The sequence below is a fragment of the Oryctolagus cuniculus genome, chromosome 2, assembly GCF_051225735.1.
Source record: "Oryctolagus cuniculus isolate XC-2025 breed Fujian yellow rabbit chromosome 2, ASM5122573v1, whole genome shotgun sequence".
Taxonomy (NCBI): Eukaryota; Metazoa; Chordata; class Mammalia; order Lagomorpha; family Leporidae; genus Oryctolagus; species Oryctolagus cuniculus.
In genome coordinates, this window is record NC_142868.1 from 72,742,482 (window position 1) to 72,767,547 (window position 25,066).

At 37.7% G+C, this 25,066-nt stretch overlaps 1 pseudogene; it reads right to left on the minus strand.

Moving 5' to 3' along the window:
- Positions 1-24,540, minus strand: part of LOC100337955 (mitochondrial import inner membrane translocase subunit TIM14 pseudogene) — an 86,851-nt pseudogene extending 62,311 nt beyond the window's left edge.
- Between the last annotated feature and the right edge of the window lie 526 nt (positions 24,541-25,066).

Genomic DNA, 25,066 nt, shown 5'->3' on the forward strand with positions numbered 1-25,066 from the left:
GGACTAAGAGTCAAAGGGAGCACATAAACAAGTCTAGTACCTGCTAACACTAACCGAAAGAATAAATAAAGGGGAGAGTGATCCAACATGGGAAGTGAGATACTCAGCAGACTCATAGAATGGCGGATGTCCTAAATAGCACTCTGGCCTCAGAATCAGCCCTAAAGGCACTCGGATCTGGCTGAAAAGCTCATGAGAGTATTTCAGGCATGGAAAGCCAAGACACTCTGGCAAAAAGATCTCTGTGAATGAGATCCCAGTGGAAAGAACAGGTCTTCAAAGAGGGAGGTGCCTTTCTCTGAAGGGAGGAGAGAACCTCCACTTTGACTATGAGCTTGTCTAAACAAGATAAGAATCAGAGAACTCAGAGGGCTTCCATAGCCTTGGAAACTCATGACCGGAGCATAGGGAGACTACTGATGCCATAGACAGGAGTGTCAATTGGTAAAGTCAACAACAGGAGTCACTGTGCACTTACTCCTCATGTAGGATCTCTGTCCTTAATGTGCTGTACACTGAGGCTTAATGCTATAACGAGTACTCAAACAGTATATTTCACTTTGTGTTTCTATGGGGGTGCAAACGATTGAAATCTTTACTTAATGTACACTAAACTGATCCTCTGTAAAAAAAAAAAGAAATTATCAATTCCCAACTTGACTCTCACTGGGATTAAACATGACAATAGGTCTGATCTGATTTCATCATCATTTAAAAAAAATCATGTATTATTTTTCACTTTATGTTTCTGTGTGGGAACAAACTGTTGAAATCCTTACTTAATGTATACTAAGCTGATCTTCTGTATATTAAGATAATCGAAAATGAATCTTGATGTGAATGGAAGGGGAGAGGGAGTGGGAAAGGGGAGGGTTGTGGGTGGGAGGGACGGTATGGGGGGGGAAGCCATTGTAACCCATGAGTCGTACTTTGGAAATTTATATTCATTAAATAAAAGATAAAAAAATAAGTAAGTAAATAAATCTTTTTTTTAAAGCAAGTTTGTTGCCCCAAATGGTGGAGTTAGAATCATGCCAGGGGATCCCAATACAATCCCATCAAGCTGGCATGTACCAATGCCATCTCACTAGTCCAAGTGATCAATTTCAGTTCACAATTGATCACACTGATAGGTCTAAGAATCAAAGGGATCACACAAACAAGTCTAGTGTCTGCTAATACTAGCTGATAGAATCAAAAAGGGAGAGAACGATCCAACATGGGAAGTGGGATACACAGTAGACTCATAGAATGGCAGATGTCCTAAACAGCACTGTGGGGAGCAACCGAGACTAGACTAAATTACTGGAACTAAGACTAATTCTATGCATCTGATCTCCCATCATATGGCGCTGAGAGAGAGTAAACAACTTCTACACAGCTGCCTCACCAATTCGACCAATAGCTGCAGGAGCTGATCCTGCTCCTGATTGGAGGAGAGCAGCGTGCTCAGCGCGTGGGGAGTGAATGCCAGGAGAGTTGGGATTGGTGGAAGAGGACTATGAAGGAGGAGAGAGACAACATGCACCAGGAACATCTGAGGAACAACTGAACAACCCCTGAGCAACCCCTGAGAGAGCCGGCTGGCGGTATGCCGCTCCTCCGTGGAAGCGGGGAAAGTGGCGGGGGTGCCGTCCTTCCACGGAGGCAGGGGGGACCGGCAGCAAACCCGGGAAGGACCCGGCAAAGAGAACAGCACAGGGTCCGGTGTCGTTCCTCCGCGAGTGGGGGAGCGACAGGAAGCATTCTGGAAAACAGAAGGATGTGGATTTGGAGCACACGTAGAATGCACTGAGGACTAGGTGTTCTTCGGAGTAATGGGAAGGATGGAGGGAGTAATGCTGTAAGAGAAGCATACAGAATCTAAAAAAATTGTTTTACACTGGTTAAGCATTGCTTAGCACTCATGTGAGAATTCTATTAAAACTTCTCTGGAGAAGCAAATGAATATCAAAACTTTGCTTCTGAGAATTGATTAACAGTGGAGGACAGGAGGTTGGGAAGGCTGTGATTTCAACAGGAGCTCTCAGAATAAAGAAAATGAGCATTCAGATAAGCTAGAAAGAGTGTGAAAAGGAGATAGTAAGAAGCTGGAGGGCTTGGCATGGCATGTGACTTCAGCATTCACCCTGAACAATGGCTCAAAGGCAGAGTACAGAGAAACATAAACATAACTCAGTCTCTAGAGATTCAGAGGTAATTTGATCTCCAGAGTTAAAATTAATGATGTTGTAGTCAGCAGAGATATGTTCTGACATGTGGCCAAGAGTAGAAATTTTAGGCAGAAGAGGGTTGTGTTTGACCTATGGCTATTAAAAGCCAAAGCGTATCTGAAAAGTTAAAGGATCTTCATCATCCAGCAAGAGAAACATATTTCAGCAGTGGGCATTTGGGTGCTGCCAGTTCAGCTGTGGTTTGGTATGCGCATCCCATATCAGAGTACTCTGCTTCCCATCCACCTTCCTACTACTAGGACTTCCTGGAAGCTGTTGGGATGGCTCAATTGCTTGGTCCCCTGCCACCCATGTGGGGGACCCAAGTGGAATTCCTGGTTCCCAGATTCGGTTGGCTGAACTCTGGCTATTGTGGGCATTTGGTGAGTGAATCAACAGATAAAAGATTTCCCTCTTTCTCTCTCCCTGTCAGTCTGATTTTACATAATAAGTAAATGATATTTTAAAAAAGCAAGTTTCAGTTAGGTAAGGAAATTTAGACTGAGTCTTACAAATCATTTTTTATATCTCACTTTAATGTCATTTTATTTTTTCATGCAATTACAGATCTGTTCAATCCATAGTTACTTCCCTAACTAATAATCAGCTAGCTGTATGTAGGGAAAATTCTTTGAATTTTAATAAAATATAGATATGAAGAAAATTTTCTCAGGGCACTTTCATTGTTCATCAGACAGATATATCATTTAGTACAAACTAATCAAATTGTAGCTGTGAGCTCAAGCAAATTCTTTCAGTATTTTGTAGAATTCGGCTAAAGATGTAAACTCATATAATTCTCTTCACATACACTTCTTCAAACTGATAGAATTAGTATTCATTCTTCTATGTGCTAGAGCACCTCCAACACCTTTAGGTTCTTTATACGAATGCTTTTATGGCTCAGATCTGCAATTCTAAATCACTATTGGAACCTGAGCCTTTTCATGTTGTATTTGTACAATTGCTAAGTTCTCAATAGGGAAACATGGGGGAAAAAAAAGAAGAAGGAGGAGGAGGAGACAGAAGAGGAGGAAGGGGAGGAAGAGGAAGTGGAAGATGAAAAGGGAAAAAATGATTTGAATAGATTTAGGTCCTTTAATCTTCTGGTTCATTGGTTCTTCCTCACCACCCCCATGTCATAATCCCACGATATGAGAAATAGCTGACCTAGTCACTAACATTTGTCCCACTTATTTCTTTTGCCCTTTCTGTCTTGGCTTCATTACCCATCACCATTCTCTAAATCAGCAGACTTCCACATTCTGCTGCCCAACCATTTTTCCAATTGCTGAGCTCTTATGCTATAGATAGATTGAATAATTCATCTGAGACAATGCTATTCAAATGTCTATATTTTCTAGAGCTCCATTGAGCCCAAGTTTTACTCACGCACATCCCAAATTCAACTGATTTCAGAATCGTTGAATTTGTTAGTGTGAAATTCCTGAATTGCCTGACTTCACCAACACTAGTAGGATTTCTCTCAGAATAAAATTTAAAATGATTCTATTCTTTCTTTTTAAAAATATTTATTTGTTTATTTGAAATGCATAGTTACAGAGAGAGGAAGAGAGGGAGAGAGAGAGGAAGAGAGGGAGAGAGAGAGAGAGAAAAATAAATCTTTGCCTTTCATCTCCTGGTTTACTCCCCAAATGGCTGCAAATGGCTGGAATAGGACCAAGCCAAAACCAGGAGCCTGGAACTCCATCCAGGTATCCCATGTGGGTGGCAGGGACTCAAGCACTTGGGCCATCATCTGTTGACTTCTTAGGTGTACAGGCAGGGAGCTGGATAAGAAGTAAAGCAGTCAGGACTCGATCAAGCGCCCATATGGAATGCCGGTGTTGCCGGTAGCAGTTTAGCCCACTGAGCCATGATGCAGGCACCCAGGATGATTTTATTCTACAGCTCTTCCCATGTGGATATTTCTCAGAAACTAGGGTAAACTCAAGGCCCCAAATGCTCCAGAATGATTTAACCTTTGAATAGGACCTTGACCTCAAGAAACAACTTGGCCAGCATTTGTACCAGCCTTTGGATCAACAAAATTGCTCTTATACTTCCTTTGTGCTGTTCTAACACTATTCAAGCAATATTTCATGCATAGAGAGATTTAACCTCACAGCAAGGTGTTCAACTGTACAATACAATTTGTGTATTCCAAGAGGATTTATTTTCCTGCCACCATTTTGCCCCTTACTATATTTCTTCTGGTTTAGTAATGATTTAATACTTTTTGTTAAGTGTTTTCCTGGTCCAAAATTCTTTTATAATTCAAATACTAGGACACAGAAACAAAAACCATTAACTACAATGTGAGTTTTATATGTGAATAATGTATCATATACCTATATATGGAACATATATACACATAAGTTGAAACAGGTTTCAAATGGGTATAGAAATTAAGTTGTAGGGTAACAGTAACCTTTTACTATGTACTTTAAAATTTTGCAAGGCCCCAGCTTTGAATTTAACAATAATCCAATTTTAGCAGGAAAAGGAGAGGTATAATTCCTCAGTGTGAAGTGGGGAGTAAGGGAAAACTTTTAGAATTTACTATATACAAGCTCTCTGGATGCAAATTAATCATGCAGTGCACTCTCCATTGGCAGTTTGGACAGGCAAGTAATACATGGACAAAGTGGGTCAAGTAAGAAAAATAGCAATTGTTGGCATCTGTGTTGAGCCGATGTTGATGTTCTGATTTTTAAATGTGAAGTCACTCAATTAGAAAATACTAGCACCAAAACCAAAACACACAACAATCATTGCAATAGAAATACATTTGCTGAAAGAATTTCCCTCAAGGGCTGCCAGTTTATAACTTCTGATTGAAGTTTTGAAACTATATTTGGGAAACTGGAGAAAAGATTCACACTGATAAGAACTACATGAAGTTTTCTAAGAGAATTTGTAGACTTCAAAGTACTTGAGGCAGAGTATGCACTCAGAGCAGTGCCCATGGGAAAAACACAGGTAAAATAAAACACATTAAAGTTAATGCTCATATCAAGGGAAAGACACTCATTTGCTATCACACAGAGATACAGTGGCTATATCATCAAATAAAAGAAAGAGTAACTAAAAAGAAAAGAAACAAGCAAAAATAAAGAAGTATAATATTTAATCTTTCCATTTTGAATTTTTTATCAAGCAAGGATTAGAAATCCAGTGAGGATGATAATACAACAGAACTTTTATAAGTATCAGAGAGCAACTTGAATATTTATCACAGTTTCACATTAAAATGCAGTTTACCAGTATTCCACAACTCAGTATTAGCACTGGTTGTTATTTATGTTGTGTTTAGATGAATTCCCAAACTCTCTGTGACTAAAGCTTTAAATTAATTACTGGAAATGACAAAAATTATTTAGTTTACATATTTGTTTTGAGAAATAGATGAATGAAGTGTAATATTACATTTCTAAACTGCATTATAAATGATAAGTGTTTAATATCTACTCATGATTTTCTTATTGGAGCACATAGCAGGAGGCATATGAAAAATGTGAACATAGTTATTGACCTATTGTGTCAATGGCAATGGAAGATTAGTCTTTTCTCTAGAAGACTGAGATTAGCTTTGCTGAAAATATTCATTGCATGCCAAATTAGACTATACATTGTATTTCTGTCACCAAATGTTTTCCTCAGTTGCTGTGAGCAAAACAAATTGGAAGTAGGGTCAATGTATATCATTTAGGCACCTTCTTTCAGAAGTAATTAGGGTCTTGTTCACTTGAGACCAGATAATTACACATAATGTAATCTTAAAAGAGCCCCCAAGGATTGTTCTCCATTGTTAAATGCATAAGTGGAACAAATTGACTTTCTTGATCACTGAAGTTTAGGAGGATGAGGGACAGAGAAAAGAATGACAGTTAAAAAAACTAGTCTCTTAAAACTGATAAAGATAAGATATATTTCTCCCATTTACTCTCATGCCACCTTCAGAGATTTTTTCCAGCAGTGAAAATGGTGTTTGTGTGGGGAGCAACCGGACTAGACTGAGTTATTGGAATTAAGACTTATTCTATGCATCTGCTCTCCCACAATATGGCGCTGGGAGAGAAGTAAACAGCTTCCGCACAGCTGCCTCCAGTTCAACTAATAAACTGTAGGACTTGCTATTGATTGGAGGAGAGCAGCGTACTCGGCGTGTGGGCAGCCGAGTTAGGATTGGCGGAGGAGGACTATAAAGGAGGAGAGAGACGGCATGCACCAGGAACATCTAAGGGGAACATCTAGCTGAAGGAACGCCCGTGCAGCCCCCGAGAAGAGCCGGCCGGCGGTGTGCCGCTCCCCTGCGGAAGTGGGGAATGTGGCCAGGGGGAACTGCCCTTCCACGGAGGTGGAAGGGATAGTAGCCAACCCGGGAAGAACCAGCAGCAAACCCGGGGAGGGCCGAGCAGACGAAAGAACAGCGCAGGGTCCTGTGTCGTTCCTCCACGAAGAGGGGGAGCGACAGTTTGACACATGGAAGGATTTCCCATAAGGATGCATCCAAAGATTAGTGCCAAACCTCAACCCCAGTGGGCTATGACATGGATTTCTTTGGTTACTGGCAGAGCCTGGAACTACACTAGACCTCCAACCAGAGGAGAGAGCTAGTCAAAGTCTATTTCTGGGCATCACATTGTGTTAAATGTTGGGACAACAGGAAAAACAAGATGTCACTTTGGACTGAAAGTGTAACTGCAGACTCAGTAATGTCTGATCCTAAGCACACTGACTGCAATAAATTAACAAATCGTGTACTAAGTCAGTAGACACTCAAAAATTTTATTAGTAAAAATCTCAAAATGAAACAAGAAGAGGTCTTGTAGGTGAAAAAATGGCCTGGGGATCATAAATGCTTAGATGCTGCTAAGAATTATCCAGAAGGAAAATAAATCCAGTAATTTTTGGAAGTAAACAATCTCTCTGGGTAACACAGTTCTTAGAGACTAAATTCAGGTGACATTTGGAACTCATTCTAAACTCTAAAACATGGAAGGAAACTCTATGTTTAATTTGCTTTTCTTATGATTTTCTATTGTTTGGGATATGAAATTCCCATTTAATCTTTCCAGGTGGTTTCTAATTATGAAACATTCAAGGATATTTCATTCTCATTATTGCTTACCCCCAAAATCAAAATTTTTGCACTAAATGAAAATTATTTTGATTGGTTTATATTTCATTCTGTCAAATACTAGAATGCATTCCTAAACATATAAATTTATTTTAATAATCACTGTGAGCTAAACTTATTTTTAAATATTTTTTCTTATTTTAAATTATTTTCTTGTTTTATAGATGTTAATATTTGAAGATACTTAAATATTCCTGTAAAAGTATTTCCTTTCATTATGTAGATGTTTGAAATATCTTTCCAGCCATTGAAACAACTCTTTAAGGTTTGAACACATAGAATGCTATTTTATTCTTTCAAAATCTGGTGTTTTATACCACCATTTTTTGCAAAATACCTTTCAGACAGGAAGTCAGTCATGCATCACACATATGTTCGACACCCACAGACAAAATCATGTAGCTCTGAATCTTTTTGACAACTTCTCTTTCTCTCCTGAGGGAAACTCTCATGGGACTCACTCCTCTTTTGTGTCTTGTAGGCTTTTTAAACATTTTTTTTTTTTCATTTGACAGGCAAAGGGGGAAAGAGAGAGAGAGAGAGAGACAGAGAGAGAGAGAGAAAGAGAACGAACAAGCTCTCCCATTTGCCCTTTACTTCCCAAATATGTGTATCTGTCAGGACTGTGCCAGGCTGAAGTCAGGAGCCAGGAATTCAATCCAGATTTGCCACAAGGTGGTAGGGACCCAACCTCACAGAGTCTACATTGTGCATTGGTAGAAAGGTGAAATTGGGACTCAAACCCAGGCACTGTGATATGGGACTCAGGGATTTTAACTTGTTTCTTAATTGCTAGACCAAATACCTGTCACCCACTATGTGATATTTTTCAGTTTCTTTTTCAATGCATATGATATAGCTACACTTTTGTTCCTATTTTTTTTCTGTAAATCTGCTTTAGAATTGGCCTATTAATATGTAATTTGCTTATAAGAACTGCTTTTTTTTCTTTTTTTTTTATTTCCCCAGAGAACTGTTTTTTTTTTTTTTTTTTCAATGCTTATATTTACCAAACTGACTTTGGGTATAATTAAGTATATGTGTTAAATTACGATTTGACAAATTGTAACATATATATTCCCCAAAAAGATATATTAAAATTTGAGCCCTTGGATCTCATTAGGGAAGAGGATCCTTATTTGGGATAGGGTTACTACACATGTAATTAGTTAAGATTAGGTTGTACTAGAGTATGGTGGGTCATTGATCCAATATGACTTGGGTTCCTATAAGAATGGGGACATTTGGGAATAGACACAGACACAGAAGAAAATAGGTGAAGTTAAGATATGGGCAAAGAATGATGTGAAGTTGCTACAAATCAAGAAACATCTGGAACTACCAGAAACTAAATTGGGCAAGAAAGGATTCTCCCCCACAAGGCTCGAAGGAAGAATGGTCCTGCCAACACCATGATTTTGGACATGTATTCTCCATAACAGTGAGACAATACATATCTGCAATTTTAAGTCAACCAATTTATTGTACATCAGTTCTAGGAAGCTAATACAATTTGCAATTGGTAAACTTTCTGAAAATAAAACTAGCAAATATGACCATAAAATGTTTCCTGGTGCCCCTACTATCAATACGTATCCAATCGCTGTTCTCATCCCCAAGAACTACTGGACTTTTTCTGTCACCATATATTTGATTGAATTTTATAGAATTTATATAAATTTTATGTAAATATATTGACATTATAAAATAAAACTAAATCTAGTTACTTTAAATATATAGTGTATATTGGGTTTTTCCAACATAATTGTTTTGAGATTTACTCATTTTTTTGCCTTTATGGATTATTGAGTGTTATTACCTTGTATAGGTATACATACCATATTTTGTTTAGCCATTCACCTATTGATGCACATTTAATTTGTTCTGGGGCAGGCGGGTAGCCTAGCAAGTTAAGTTGCCCACATCTCACATCAGAGTGCCGAGATTTGAGTGCCAACTGCAGCTTCCAGCTCCTGACTCCGGCTTCCTGTTAATGCAGACTCTGGGAGATAGCATTTATGGCTTAAGTAATTGGGTTCCTGTTACCCATGTGGGAGACCAGGACTGCGTCCCCAGTTCCTGGTTTCAGTTCTGACACAGCCTTGACCTTTGTGTCCTATGTTTATGTATGTAAGATATATACAATTGTAGACAGAGATATAAATATATAGGTAGAAACAAATAGGGATAGTTTTTCCTGCTATAATGTATTTTGCTTAGAAGAGCTCCCATCCTCTGACTGACTCTCCAAATGCCCAAACAGCTTGACAGTTTCTTTTCTTATTCTCTCTCTTCCTTCTTCCTTCTTCCTTCTTCCTCTCTCCCTCCATCCCTCCCTCCCTCCCTCCCTCCCTCCCTCCCTCCCTCCCTCCCTCTTCCTTCTTTCCTTCCTTTCTTCCCTTTTTCCTCCTTCCTCTCTCCATTCAACCCTCTCTTCATTTCTTCCTTTCTTCCTCTTTTAATTCTATAGCTGGTCATGCGTGGCTTTTAATATGAATGGTGCCTTATTTATTTACAGAACTTTGTTGATCTATTTACAGATCCTCAAGCCCATGACTGTGATGTGGGGAGCAACTCGGACTAGACTAAGTTACTGGAATTAAGACTTATTCTATGCATCTGCTCTCCCACAATATGGCGCTGAGAAGGGAGAAACAGCTTCTACACAGCTGCCTCCAGTTCAACCAATAAACTGTAGGACCTACTCCTGATTGAAGGAGAGCAACGTACTCAGTGTGTGGGTAGCAGAGCATGGATTGGTGGAAGAGGACTATAAAGGAGGAGAGAGACAACATGCACGAGGAACATCTAAGGGGAACACCTGAGGAACACCTGTGCAGCCCCCGAGAGAGCCAGCCGGCGGTGTGCCGCTCCCCCGCGGAAGTGGGGAAAGTGGCCAGGGGGAACCGCCCTTCCACGGAGGTGGAAGGGACGGCAGCCAACCCGGGAAGAACCAGCAGCAAACCCGGGGAGGGCCGAGCAGATGAAAGAACAGCGCAGGGTCCTGTGTCGTTCCTCCATGAAGAGGGGGAGCGACATAATGGTGCCGTGACTCGGATATGAAGCCTAGGCAGGGTTTAGTGTCGTTCCTCCATGAAGAGGGGGAGCGACACTGTGAAGATATTTTCCTTTGTTTATTTTATGATTTTCATTATTTTGCCTTTCAAACTTAGATTTGCAGTCCAGCTAGAAGTAGATTTTATGTTCTTTGTGTGTAATGTGGAGTTCATGATACATTATTCTTTTTTCCAAATATTGATATATAGTTGACTCTGCCCCATGCATTACATTTATTAAAAAGTCTAGTCTTTGCAACTATGCCAATGTGTCCCCTATGTCATCAATCAAGTAATAGAACATGAGATTGCTCTTGTTTGGGACATTCTGTAAAAATTAAATGCTCTAATTTTCTCTTCTTGATCACTCTATCTGTGAATATTGATGTTTTCATTACTTACTTTTACATTCTTTCAAGTACTAATTTGAAGAATTTGTGCATTGATGAAGCCATATGGATTTACATTTTCTTTGTGGCAAACTTACCAGTATAGATCATTTATTTAAAAGATATAAGATATTCTAATAAGTTTTTCCATGAATTCTAAATTTGGGCAGGCTTCTTACTGACTATCAAAAAAGACCAATCCTCTCATCCATTAATCGAGGTTGTTTTTCCATCTAACTATCTCTATCCATCCAGCCCACATTTTCTATATTGCGATAATGAAATTTTTCTGTATTTGTTGTTAAATTTTGAATTTTATTCTTTAAATACTTTGAGCAAAATAGTTAAGTGCTATATAAATACCAGCGGCTGTTTAATATAGCTCATTAGATAAACTCTTTAGTTTTTATTCACAAAAAAACTAATTCATTCAAGTAAATTATAGAAGACATAATTTCTCCTAAAACCACGGTTAGAATCAAAATTAAAGTTCTAAACTGATAACATTCTCATTAATAGCAATAAAGCCTACAGCACTTATTCAACCTGAAAAGTAATCGACTCTTCCCAGAAAGGCTTTTATTTGTAGGGTTTAAATGTCTCTTCTCATATCCAACAACTTGTACCTCATTTAATTACTCAGATAAAGAGGCTTTCAATTTCCTTTTATAAAAGATGGCTCTAAAGACTATTTAAAATGAACAAGTGATCCCAGCATAGTATTTTAGGATGAGGGTTTCAAGGCAGTTTTAAGAAAACTCCATCACAGAGACAGCTCAAAGTGATAAGCTTCTGGTCCTAATGACAGAGAGCTCCAGAGGAGACAAATCTAAGGTCTTGTAAGCAAGGAATGCAAATGTGCTAACAAACACCTATATTCCAAGACTGGAAGAAATGCAGCTTCCTAAATGACCAAATTCACATATGGTGAGGAGCAGTGGAAGAAAAGATGGTGATCACAACAGTTATCAGTGCTCCGTTTCCCACTGCCCCCCACAAAGGGCATAAATTTGTATTTATCAAATAGTCATGAGAAGTTTTCAAAAAGCAAGGGTTTTTTTGTTTTGATTTCCTTATATTAAAATGTATGTTTTAAAATTTTTGTAATGATGGATGTATTTACAAAAATACATTATCACATATCTGAATTTACAGTGAAATTGAAATAATCTTGTTACTAGCATTGAGAAGTTAAGGATTTTTAATTTTTTAATGTTTCCAAGTTAGAGATAATTGTGTGGCTTCTGGTGATAACATAATCTCTAATTATTTGTATTTTCTTTTTTAAAGATTTATTTATTTATTTATTTGAAAGGCAGAGTTACAGAGAGGCAGAGGCAGAGAGAGAGAGAGAGAGGTCTTCCATCCACTGCTTGACTCCCAAGATGGCTGCAATGGCTGGTGCTGAGCCTATCCGAAGCCAGGAGCCAGGAGCTTCTTCTGAGTCTCCCATAGGAGTGCAGGGACCCAAGGACTTGGGACATTGTCCACTGCTTTCCCAGGCAATAGCAGAGAGCTGGATCGGAAGTGGAGCAGCCAGGACTTGAACTAGAACCCATTTACAACAGCACCGGCACCTTGCATTTTCTGTTGTGTGTTCTTCTAGATGACTTGGTTTCTATCAAGCATATACTCACATATATTTAATTTTAGCCTGGACAGTCTCAAATCTGTCATCTTAGATACTCAAATAAAAATGAAGAAGAAAACATTATACAGCCACCAGAAGGAAAATGGGATAAGGAACTATCTGACAGAATGAACAGTGCTTCACTCACATTTCATGTTGTACCAGAAGCACTCAGTGCAAAATAAAATTAAATGGCTCAACTGGTATAAAAACACCACCAATGCTGAACAAAAAATGTGAGAATCGGATTCATTAGAGCTGGTTTGGGTCCTAAGAGTTCATGTCTAGAGCCATTGTACATGCCATCTTAGTTTTAGAACGACATTTTCAGTGTGCAGTGCTCACTCAATGGATCTTCATAATCTATCTGAATGGTTTATGGCAAGGGGAGACAGCAGCCAGGAAACTGCAGGTGGTCCCCTAATAAGAAAGACCATTTACTGATGGGAAACAGCCACACATATTTGTGCAGATTTGTATAATTCCCAGTGTCAAACAAGGCATTATCCTGTGCCGGCTGAGAATCTTCCACTTATTTTTCAGTGGAAAAATTCTTACCTGGGTGGGCAAAAGATAGACTTGTCTTAAGTGAAAAAAAAACTTTATAGAAGAAAACTCTTTTTAGCAATGGAAATTCTGGAAAGATTAAAACACATGCATGTTCACATCTAATTCCTCTTTGTAAAAAAAAAAGTAGCAACAAAATGACTTACTGAAGAAAAACTAAGAGTGAGCACTTATGAAAATTCTATGTAAAATTGCATAAGGGATCTTCCAAATGTTAATGAGAAGTGTGTTTTATGAAAAAAATCTATGGGTGAATTTCAAGATTTTTTGAGCCAAAACAAACTTATCTTCTAATTTGATTTTCTACATACTTATTAAAGTGCCTTTGTATACATCTATACATATACAAATATTTACACATTAAATTTACCTTGCTAAAATATTTTTCTAAAACTAAAACTTCCCTGGAAATGAATATTACATTTTATGAATGAAGATGAAATACTCCTTGAATATTTCAATATTTTGAATGAAAGAAGACAAAACAAGAGTGATCAGTGCTTGGAGACATTTTCTTTTTTTAAAGGTTTGTTCAAACTAGAAAGAAAGCTAAATTATTCTTTAAGTTGCTACCTAGCACACAAATTCTAAGGCACTATGAGGAAATTGTTGCAAACTGTCATTCTGATATACATGAAGTCAATATTCATTAATGTATAAATACATTTTATTTTAGTGAATGTTAGAATAATGATATATGTGAGTTAAACCACAGGCATCTTAAGGGCTTTAAAATGTGTGGTTAGGGGATTTTCCAGCTGCCACATATCCTGCCAGATGCTTCAGCATTTTGGTTTATTTCACGGTTGCAGGAATGAAGAAACTTAGTCTACGGAAGTGCTGCTGCTGTGTTTGTATGGTCCCCTACAGCTGCTGTGTAATGTGCAGCTCCTGTCCAGAGGAACTCCACACTTCCAGCATTTGAGCTTGAGTGCTCAAATACTAATCACAATAGCGAGGAGTAGCTACTTTTAGTACATGGATTTATTATGGATAAATTGTTTTTATTTCTTGGCAGGTGAATTTGTATCAATTTCATTATCAAATATACAAGATTAAAATTAAACATTAAAAAATATTTAAGTAAGCTATAAAACAACAATATAATGATGAAGTGGGAGACCAGTTTCCCAATGACATCACAGAATACTGATTTCATCAACTTAAAATGGTGCTATGTATAGAAAGATATGTCTGCATAATGAAAGCTTATATATCTCTGCTATGAATATTTGTAATACAAATAACCTTTTTAAGAAATGTGCACAGGGGCTGTTTTGAAATTCATAACACTTGTCAAGAGAAAATTAATTTCCACTTGAACTAAGCTAATGTGAATGTCAAAAATGCCCTTTGGAAATTTAATCACAAAATAAAAGATCATGTATAAGGAGTAAATTTGCATATGTAAAAAAATCTACAACACGGCTTAAATATTATTTTAATACAATCCAGTTATGTGAAAAACTTATATATGACCTTGGATAAGTCATTTAGTTTCAACATCCTCATTTAAATAACTAAGTTGTGGAGATATAGTGAGGTATGTATTGAAAGTACTTTGAAATTATTAAAGCAAATCCATGATTCATTAATTTAAGTATTAGTAGGATGTTAATTTCACATACATCTGTATCACATCTATGTGTATAGATATGAGTTAGATGGTTATTCTTTCCTTTTTCCATACTAACTATATTTATTTATTCATGAATTATTAGAATTAGAAATATCTTCTAATTACATGAAATAGAACTCAAATCAAAGATAAAAAATCTTACCACATCCTTTAGGAACAAGGGAAAGATTTGACTCAGTGTTTTAAAATGACCATAGAAAACCTTGAGAAGTGATGTGAGCAACTTTACAGTAAATAAGATAAAATACATGGCTAGAGCTTTGGGATGTTTATGTGGACTCTGTAAACTTTTATATTTGGAAATTAGGCTGGTGATTTCCAGTAATTCTTTCCTTTCTAGACTTCCAGAAATCTATGACTAAGAATGGGTTATGCACATACATATTTGTCTTTGGATGCAGATCGAGTGAACAAATATGAAAAACCAAGTGGAAAAAGAAAGTTTGTCTGAATTTGTTAAACTGTGAAATAGGATACAGTCTCATCATGTGAGCAAGAGAAATTTCTATTTTATTTCAATTTGCCAAACCATTCATTTGTAGAACCTCATCACAGTAATTCTTGTGGCAAGCAAAATCAGCGTGTTGTTCATATCAGCAGAAGGGGAATCAGAAATGAATTCTGGCCTTATCCCGACCTCAGAGGGTTCAGAAGGAAAACTAAATTACACTGTAAAGCTGAAATGTTTGAAACTATGTAAGTAAGAATAAAGAGAGAAGAAATAAAACAATACCAAATTGTATGGTCATGTGAATATTATTTCACTTATCTAGGTTCTAATTTTATAGAACAATAAACAAATAGTTCTGTCAGTTATGAGATTGATTCAAGAAAGGAGCATAAACAACACCGCTTGATGATTTCATGCTTGATCTTGTAGTTTCCTTTTATTGCAGTATTGTTATTAAACTTGACGCTTGGCCATGAATGAATACATTAGCTCAAATACAAATTTCTCTAAAAATCTGTTTCCTTTTTTTTAGTAAAATCATGTACTTAGTATATTCATTCTTCTTTTAATTGTATTTAGTATTTTGGTTATGTTTCATTTCTCTATGATTTTCTGGAATGCAAAGACCACATTCTCTTTTTTCTCCATGCAAAATACATTTTTTAACTTTTATTTAATGAATATAAATTTCCAAATTACAGCTTATGGGTTACAGAGGCTTTCCCCCCCCCAGTGACTTCCCTCCCACTGGCAACCTTCCCCTTTCCCACTCCCTCTCCCCTTCCATTCACATCAAGATTCATTTTCAATTCTCTTTATATACAGAATATCAGTTTAGTATACATTAAGAAAAGATTTCAACAGCTTGCACCCACATAGAAACACAAAGTGAAAAATACTGTTTGAGTACTCGTTATAGCATTACTTCACAATGTACTGCACATTAAGGACAGAGGTCCTACATGAGGAGTAAGTGCACAGTGACTCCTGTTGTTGACTTTACAAATTGACACTCCTGTTTATGGCATCAGTAATCTCCCTATGCTCCAGTCATGAGTTTCCAAGGCTATGGAAGCCTTTTGAGTTCACCGACTCTTATCTTATTTAGACAAGGTCATAGTCCAAAGTGGAAGTTCTCTCCTCCCTTCAGAGAAAGGTACCTCCTTCTTTGAAGACCTGTTCTTTCCACTGGGATCTCACTCACAGAGATCTTTCATTTAGGTCATTTTTTTTTCCCCAGAGTGTCTTGGCTTTCCATGCCTGAAATACTCATGGGCTTTTCAGCTGGATCCAAATGCCTTCAGGGCTGATTCTGAGGCCAGAGTGCTGTTTAGAACATCTGCCATTCTATGAGTCTGCTGTGTATCTCGCTTCCCATGTTGGATCTTTCTCTCCCTTTTTTATTCTATCAGTATTTGCAGACACTAGTCTTGTTTATGTGATCCCTTTGACTCTTAGTCCTGTCATTATGATCAATTGTGAACAGAAATTGATCACTTGGACTAGTGGGATGTCATTGGTACATGTCACCTTGATGGGATTGAATTGGAATCCCCTGGTATGTTTCTAACTCTACCGTTTGGGGCAAGTCGCAAAATACATCGTTTTGTATGAAAGCATATAAAAGTGGTAAAATAAGTTTTTGAATAAAGTATTAATGAATAAAGCAATAAGGAAGCACACTTGTTAATGGTATTCAGTAGGTTATGGCAAGCTCAAGACTATTGTTTCATTCTTTTTTTTTTAAGATTTATATATTCATTGGAAAGGCAGAGTTATGGGGGAAGGCAGGAGGGACAGAGAGAAAGAGAGAACTTCCATCTCCTGGTTCACTCCCCAAATGGCCTCAATGGCCAGAGTTGGACTGATTAAAAGCCAGGAACTTTTTTAAGGGTCTCCCAGGTGGTTATAGGGTACCAAGGACTCTGCTATCCTTTGCTGCTTTCCCAGGCACGTTAGCAGGGAGCTGGATTGGAAATGGAGCAGGCATAACTGGAACCAGTGCCCTTATGGGATGTCTGTGCCACAGGCGATGACTTTACCTGCTACAAGATAGTGCTAGCCCCTTCATTCATTTGTTGTACAAATACTGATTCAGTGTTTAGCATAAACAAAATGAATAAATATGTATCTATCCATCAGCTCTCTGTTTAAGATACTATCCATGAGAGTAAATATGGGAGAAGGAAGCAAGGTCAGTTGGAGCACAAATCTCCAGGCTAAATCCAGGCTGTTAGGTGGGTTTTAAAGACAAGCTCTCTGTGACGCAGCGGGTTAACGCCCTGGCCTGAAGCACCAGCATCCCATATGGGCACCAGTTGGAAACCCGGCTTCTCCACTTCCAATCCAGCTCTGTGCTATGGCCTGGGTCCTTGGGCCCCTGCACCCATGTGGGAGACCTGGAAGAAGCTCCTGGCTCCTGGCTTCGGATTGGCACAGCTCTGGCTGTTGTGGCCAACTGGAGACTGAGCCTGCAGATGGAAGACCTCTCTCTCTCACTCTCTCTCTCTCTCTGCCTCTCCTTCTCTCTGTGTGTAATTCTTTCAAATAAATAAATAAATCTAAAAAAAAAAGATAAGCTCTCTGGGCCAGCACTGTGGAGTAGTGGGTAAAGCCACCACCTGCAGTGCATGCACCCCATATGGGTGCAGATTTGAGACTTGGCTGCTCTACTTCTCATCCAGCTCTCTGCCATGGCCTGGGAAAGCAATAGATGATGGCCCAAGTCCTTGGGCCCCTACACCCATGTGGAAGACCCAGAGGAAGCTCCTGACTCCTGGCTTCAGATAGGCACAGTTCCAGCCATTGCAGCCATCTAGGGAGTGAGCCAGTGGATCGAAGACCTTCTCTCTCTCTCTCTCTCTCTCTCTCTCTCTCTCTCTCCAACCCAGTCTCTGCCTCTTTGTAACTCAAATAAAAAATAAATAAAATAAATAAATAAATCTCTTTTAAAAAAGATAAGCTCTTTGAAGAAAGCTATCTATGGTGACCTTGTCTACATAATTTAGAGGTTTTCAAATTCCTCATTCGTAATGTGCAGGAATGACCTTGATGATGTTTAAATCACTTGTATGTCTAACATTTTATGACTATGATTGATCATTATGTTGTTCAGGCACAAGCTCTGGAGGCTTCTCATCACATATTGCTTGAGGCAGATAGAATCCTTATAAAGGATAACAGCTTGGGGAAGAAATAGCACTGAAGTTGTTTGCAAAGTACAGCAGAGATGGCCCAGAGGCAGTAAATCAAGTGATGCTGGTAGTGATGGTTTGTGTGTGTTTGTTTGGAGAAGGGGGCTGGTGGGGGAGTGAAGAGAGTGTGAGTGTTCAGGGAAAGTATTCTTTATAAAAAAAAAGTGACACAGAACTCTGTGTTTAAGGATGAATTTTGCAGGCTCATCACAAGGGATACAATGAAGTGAGTCTTTCTAAATGTCAAAAAATGCACTAAGAATAGTTTTGAACAGTGAAAACATAAAAGAAATTGAAAGAGGTTTGGTTTTGTTGGAGAATTAATTTTTGTGACAGGTTGGAGATCAGAGTTGTAGGTAAGAACCAAGCATAAACAATTTCAATTCCGTGCCTAAAGATACACACTTTATACAGTAATGAACCATTGGGGAGCTTTAACATACGAGAGACATGGCATGACAGATGTTTGTTTAAGACAGGTTACGATGGCTGCTATGCAAAGACTAAGTCAAGAGGATAAAACTAGAGGCGGTGGGTCTTTTAAGGAGGTGGGATGAGATTCTAGAGAAAGATGTTTAAGTTGCAAGCTGGAGCAGTGACAGTCATATGGAAAGGAGTGTGGAATGAGGGACATTTAAGAGGAAGAAGCAACTAATAGGATTTGGTAATTAACGAGAACTGAAAATCTAGAAAGAATTATGGGACAGAGTTGGAGGTTTTTTTTTTAGGCTTTATAACTGAGAGGAGATGATATTATTAACTGAGATGGGCAACAAAGATTATTAATATGTTTTGGAAGAAAGATGACAAATTAGGTTTAGGTCTCTTGCCGTTGTGCTTTGGAACATGCAGGAGGGAATGGCCTATTCCATTTAGAATGACATCCATCAGCCTCACAAATCTTGCCTTTAAAGCTTTGTACAATCCCACAGTTGCCTCTCATTTTCTACCATCCTACATCCTACTCTAACCACACACAACCAATATTCTGTGGACACGTACACTATCTTGCCTTTGAACTTTTGCACTTTCTGTTTGCTCTATTTGAAACAATTTCTCCTTAAACATTTACAGAGCTGGTTTATGTTTGTGAGGCCTCAGAATATCATCTTCTGAGTCAATTTCCAAGACTATTTTAAAGTTTCTCATTACCCAGATATCTTTATCATCTCTCATTTCATTTTCTCTGTAGCTTCTATAACTATTTAAAATACTCTAATTTATTTCTTTATTTGCTTGTTCTGCAGTGAAAGAAAAGATCAGGAAGAAGAGGGATTTTTTTTTATTGTACATCTGTGTGACCCTCATACTTAGAATAACACCTTATATGTACTAACTGCACTAGGAAAGTTTGGTGAACGAGTAATTGAATACATGACCATGGAATTATGGAGAAAGATTTAGCTAATATTCAGAGTTGAGGAAGATTTGCTGAGGTGCATATGGGGATTAAACTTCAAGGAGTTTCAATTGCCCCAGCCCCTTCAAGTGCTCTAAGAGGTCCTTGCAAAGAATTCGATTGGTCACGTTTCTATAACATCCATAAAATAAGATATATTTGAACTTGGCTATGGAATTACGAGCTACATGAAAGTAGTTGGCATGGGTGTAGGATAGTATCAAGGAAAGAGGAGATGGATAAAAAAGAAATTTTCACATACACTGTTTAGGAATAGAAATTAGTTGGAGAAGTAAGGAATAAGTGAGAGGTCAGAGAGGAAGAATTATAATGGAAAATGACAGAGACGGAAGAAAAGCCACGAAGTATTAATCTCTGTGTTTAAATGTAATGTTTATTCTGCACTAAACCACTAGTGATTATCAACTGATACTTAAAAGAATTTTTAAAAAAGACTAGATTTTAAAGCTAAAAGTTTTAACATAAAATTTACAACATTTGGGATTCTAGTCTTTTGGGATAGTGATTTTTGAGATTTTTAACTTTTGGAATTTTGACCTTTTGGGTTTTGTACATTTGAGATTATGGTGATCAGAATTTTGTTTTTCAGGGTATGATTGGCACTGGTTTGCAACATATCATTTTCTGGGGAACACAACTTGAAAATCATATTTAGTTATATCATTTAATGGTGCATGAAACAACATCATAATAAAATAATTTGTTATGATTATGTAAAATAATTTCTTCACCTTAATTTCCACTGGTTGATGGGAAACAGTTAACTAGATAAGTGAGTATTTTAAAATAAAATAAAATCTGGGGCCAGTACCATGGTATAGCAGGTAAAGCCACAGTCTTGTAGTGCCGGCATCCCATATGGGTACCAGTTTGAGACCCGGCTGCTCCACTTCCCATCCAGCTCTCTGCTATGGCCTGGGAAAGCAGTGGAAGATGGCTCAAATCCTTGGGCCCCTGCACCTGTGTGGGAGACCGGGAAGAAACTCCTGGCTCCTGGCTTTGGATCAGCACAACTCTGGCTGTTGAGGCCATCTGGGGAGTGAACCAGTGGATGGAACTCTCTACCACCATCTCTGCCTGTCTGTAACTCTGCCTTTAAAATAAATAAATAAACAAATCTTTTAAAAAAAAAAAAATTTCCAGAGGAAAAGGCATCACCTCTGCGTTGCTGGTGGGAACATGATTTGGTATAGCCATATGGGACCGTATGGAGGTTTCCCAACAGTTTCAAAATAGAAAACAGTATTTAGCAACTCCACTTCTGGGTATAGGTATGTATCCAAAGAAAATGTAATATTTTCGTTGAAGGGATCTGCACTACTATATTCATGGTAGCATTATTTACAAGAGACAAGATATGGACTCAATCTAGATATTTATCAATAGATGAAGGAGAAGAAAACATACAATGGAATACTCTTCAGCCTAAAAAAAATAAAAAGAAATACTGTTATTTGTATAGCCATAAATGAACCTAGAGGATATTGTTCTAAGTGAGATAGGCAAGAAGCAGATAAATGTTACATGATTTTATTTATACCTGGAAACTGAAATAGTTGAATTCATAGATGTAGAGTGGAATGGTGCTTACCCAGGGTTGAGGGGTGAGGGAGGGAGAAGGATTGGTCAAAGAGTAAAAAGTCTGAGTTAGGAAGAATAAGTTCTGTAGACTCATTGTACAGCATGGTGACTATATATAACAATATTGTAGTATGTAATTGAATATTACTGGGAGTAGATTTTTAAATACTCCCAGCATGCACAAAAAGAAGATATGTATGATGGATGTGTTGATTAGCTTAATTTATTTGTTTTGCAGTATGTATATACATGTATAAACATCATAAATATAGAATAACAATAATCAAAATATAAAAATGAAAACATCCAAAACACAAAAGTACTCATAAGATACAAATTCCAAATATAAATATAAAACGCATACTTATAAAATATTCTATTTTTTAAGGAAATTCCCTCCTTTCGGTACTTGTTGCCCTTATTTTTTCCTTTCAGTTAAGATTCTTTCTCTTTTTTTAATTTCGCTTGAAAGAGAGACAGAGGGAGACCATTCATCTTCTGGTACATTCTCCAAATGCCACAACAGTCCAGGCAAGGCTAGGCTGAAGCCAGAAGCTGAGGGCTCAATCCAAGTCTCCCATGTGAGTGGCAAAGACACAAATGCCTAAGTCATCATCTGCAGCTTCAGAGGTGTGCATTAGCAAGAAGCTGAATCAGAAGTAGAATACCCAGAACTCGACTCAGCATCCTGATATGGGATGCAAATGTCTCAAGTAGAGGGACTTACCCGCTGCGCCAAAAGCCCACCTCTCTTTCTTTTTTCAAGACATCATCTAAAGGATCAGAATTTGACTAAATGGGAAATGCCTACCTGTGTTGCTTGGCCTACTGCCAATAAATGCATATGGGTGGGAATATTGTTGTTGATAAGATGCCATCAACAGATATAAATTTTTACTTATGTATGCAGATTATTTCCTAAAACCTAACAAAATCAGAGGAAAAAATCACTTCATAAAGAGTGAATTGTATCAATGAATAGCATAACAAGATACAAATCAGAATTCTAATATATTCATAGTTAATATAGAGAATTTATAGTATTTATCATAAATATAAAGGAGCATAAGCATCTGTATTAAAATGTATTTATTTAGATTATTATAAAATTACAGAATTGGAAAAAAGCACAGTTTATTCCAATTGTTATTCTTCAAACTAGATAATAATAAAGACAAGATAATTTTATAATACTATAATATATTTACAATTTTCAGTTTGTCCTTCAGAGTATTTAATTCACGTTGTAGCTATTATCCATGGGCAGATTGTACCAAAATAAATAGAAAGGGTCACAATCTCCTGTCTAAACTTTGTCTTTAGACCAAAGACATAAGGTTGTTGAAGATATAAATTGTCTCAGTTGGTTCACTGACAAGAACATGCAGCAGAATATTATTTTTTGTAAATCCTAAATCTTATTTTTCCCTAAGCATTTCTCAAGTGTTAATTTAAAGACAGTTAATTATCAGCTATTCTTTGGAGCTCAGGAAAAACAATTTAGTACTCAGTAAAATGAGCATCAATCTATGTTATTACTCTTTTTCTTTTGATTGGTGAATGTGAAGAAATTACAAGTTCATTTTAGAGAGGCAGTAATTTTTCTCTTGAGAGGAAAACAGGAGTAGAAGGATGGAGGTTGACACTTGCTCAAGCCAGTCAAAAAGGTAATTGGTATATATTTCTAATCTTCCCTTGAGTGATAAATACTGATATGTCTAAGACACTGGCAAAGAACTTTAAAAAATTAGAACCAGGCATAATGTTAACTTTCAAATGACAGATTGGGCTATTAGTTTTTAGGAACTTAACTCAGTTCAGCAAAAATTGCTCTCAGTAAATCTGTTTCTGTAGAGGTAAAGAAATATCAACAGTGTGAAATCTGGAATCAGCAAATCAATGTCTGACTGCAGTATGTGCTTTCTCATACATATTTCTTCCAAGCCCCAGGCTGTAGCTATTGATACTTGCCAGGATCTAGCGTGAGACCCCACAAAAACACATTTCTAACAGAGTAGGAAATTGTGATTTCTGAAATCCTTCTTTGTCTTTTTTAATTTGAATTTATTTTTAGATCAGCTTTAAGATTACAAAACAATTGAGCAGAGGACAGAGATCCTCCATATACCCATTGCTCCCATACATGCATAGCCTTCCCATGATCAACATCGCCCACTAGGGTTGTGCATTTGTCACAATAGATGAGCCTATATCTTCACATCTTAGCACCCAGAGTCCACAGTTTATCCTAGGGTTCACTCTTGGTGTTGTACATTCTATGGATCCATACAGACATGTAATAACGTGTATCCACCTTTTTTATATCACACAGTGGTTTCACTGCCCTAAAAATCCTTTGCTCCAACTATTTATCCTCATCTTATTTCTGTCTCTACAGTTGTGTCTTTTTTTTTAAGATTTATTTATTTATTTGAAAGAGTTGCAGAGAGAGAGGGAGAGACAGAAAGGGAGAGGAAAAAGAGAGAAAGAGAGATCTTTCACCCACTGGTTCATTCCCCAGATGGCCGCAATGACTGGAGCTGGGCTGATCTGATTCTAGGAGCTAGGAACTTCTTCTAGGTATCACTTGTGTCATCTGCTGCTGCTTTTGCCAGGCATTAGCAGGTGTCTGGATAGCAACAGAGCAGCTAGAATACAGGATCATATGATATGGCAGCTCTACCCACTATGCCACAATGCCAGCCCTCAGTTGTATCTTTTTAAAAATGTCATTGAATTGGAATAATACAGTATGTAGATTTAAGCTTGACTTCTTTCACTTACTATAATTTAAGCTTACATTTTCTCTCTTTTTTTTAAATTGTAGCTCAAAGACATTTTATTATTAAAAGTTGGTACTTATATAAATACGCCAATATGAACTGAAAAGTCACCATATATTTACTACATTTTTCAGCTTGACCTTCTTGCAAATCTTTAGCTTCACCGATTTTGGTTGCTAGAGAATGAGATCTCCTTTGTCTGGGTTATTTAAAAACATATTTTGTCAATGACCATCTTTTATTTTTTCCTTTATTGGCAGTAGAGCTTATAACTAAAATTAATGCTACTTCTTGTTTTGTCATCTTGATTTCAAACCTACTTCTGTAAAAGTCACTACTGAAAACAGATTTTGGTAGACTTGAATAAACTTGTTTTGCTTGAGGTGGCATATGACTTGTGGTTAACAAAACATAATGGCCTGCAAATCCTGTGGCAGCAATGGTCACTCAAACTGCCACAGGTGTACTGGTCATGGGTCAGGCTCAGCTCCCTTGACTCCACCAAGCGTGTGATTCATACCATTCCGGAGTTCACAAGCACCAACTGCATTTACGAGAAAGCTGAAAGCAATGAGCTACCACTAGCAGCACAAATGGCCCAAGCACAGCATCAGTTGTTAGGAATGTACACTGAAAATTGTGATAACTTCTTGGGAAACTGGCCTTCTATTATTATGTAAAGCCCTTTGAAACCCCAGGTAACTCTCCTTGCTCTGATATATGCTCTGTTGGAAACAAATATAGTTATCCCTGTCACCTTTTTTTTTTTTTTTTTTTTTTTGACAGGCAGAGTGGACAGTAAGAGAGAGAGAGAGACAGAGAGAAAGGTATTCCTTTTTGCTGTTGGTTCACCCTCCAGTGGCCGCTGCGACCAGAGCACCACGCTGATCCGATGGCAGGAGCCAGGTGCTTCTCCTGGTCTCCCATGCGGGTGCAGGGCCCAAGGACCTGGGTCATCCTCCACTGCACTCCCGGGCCATAACATAGAGCTGGCCTGGAA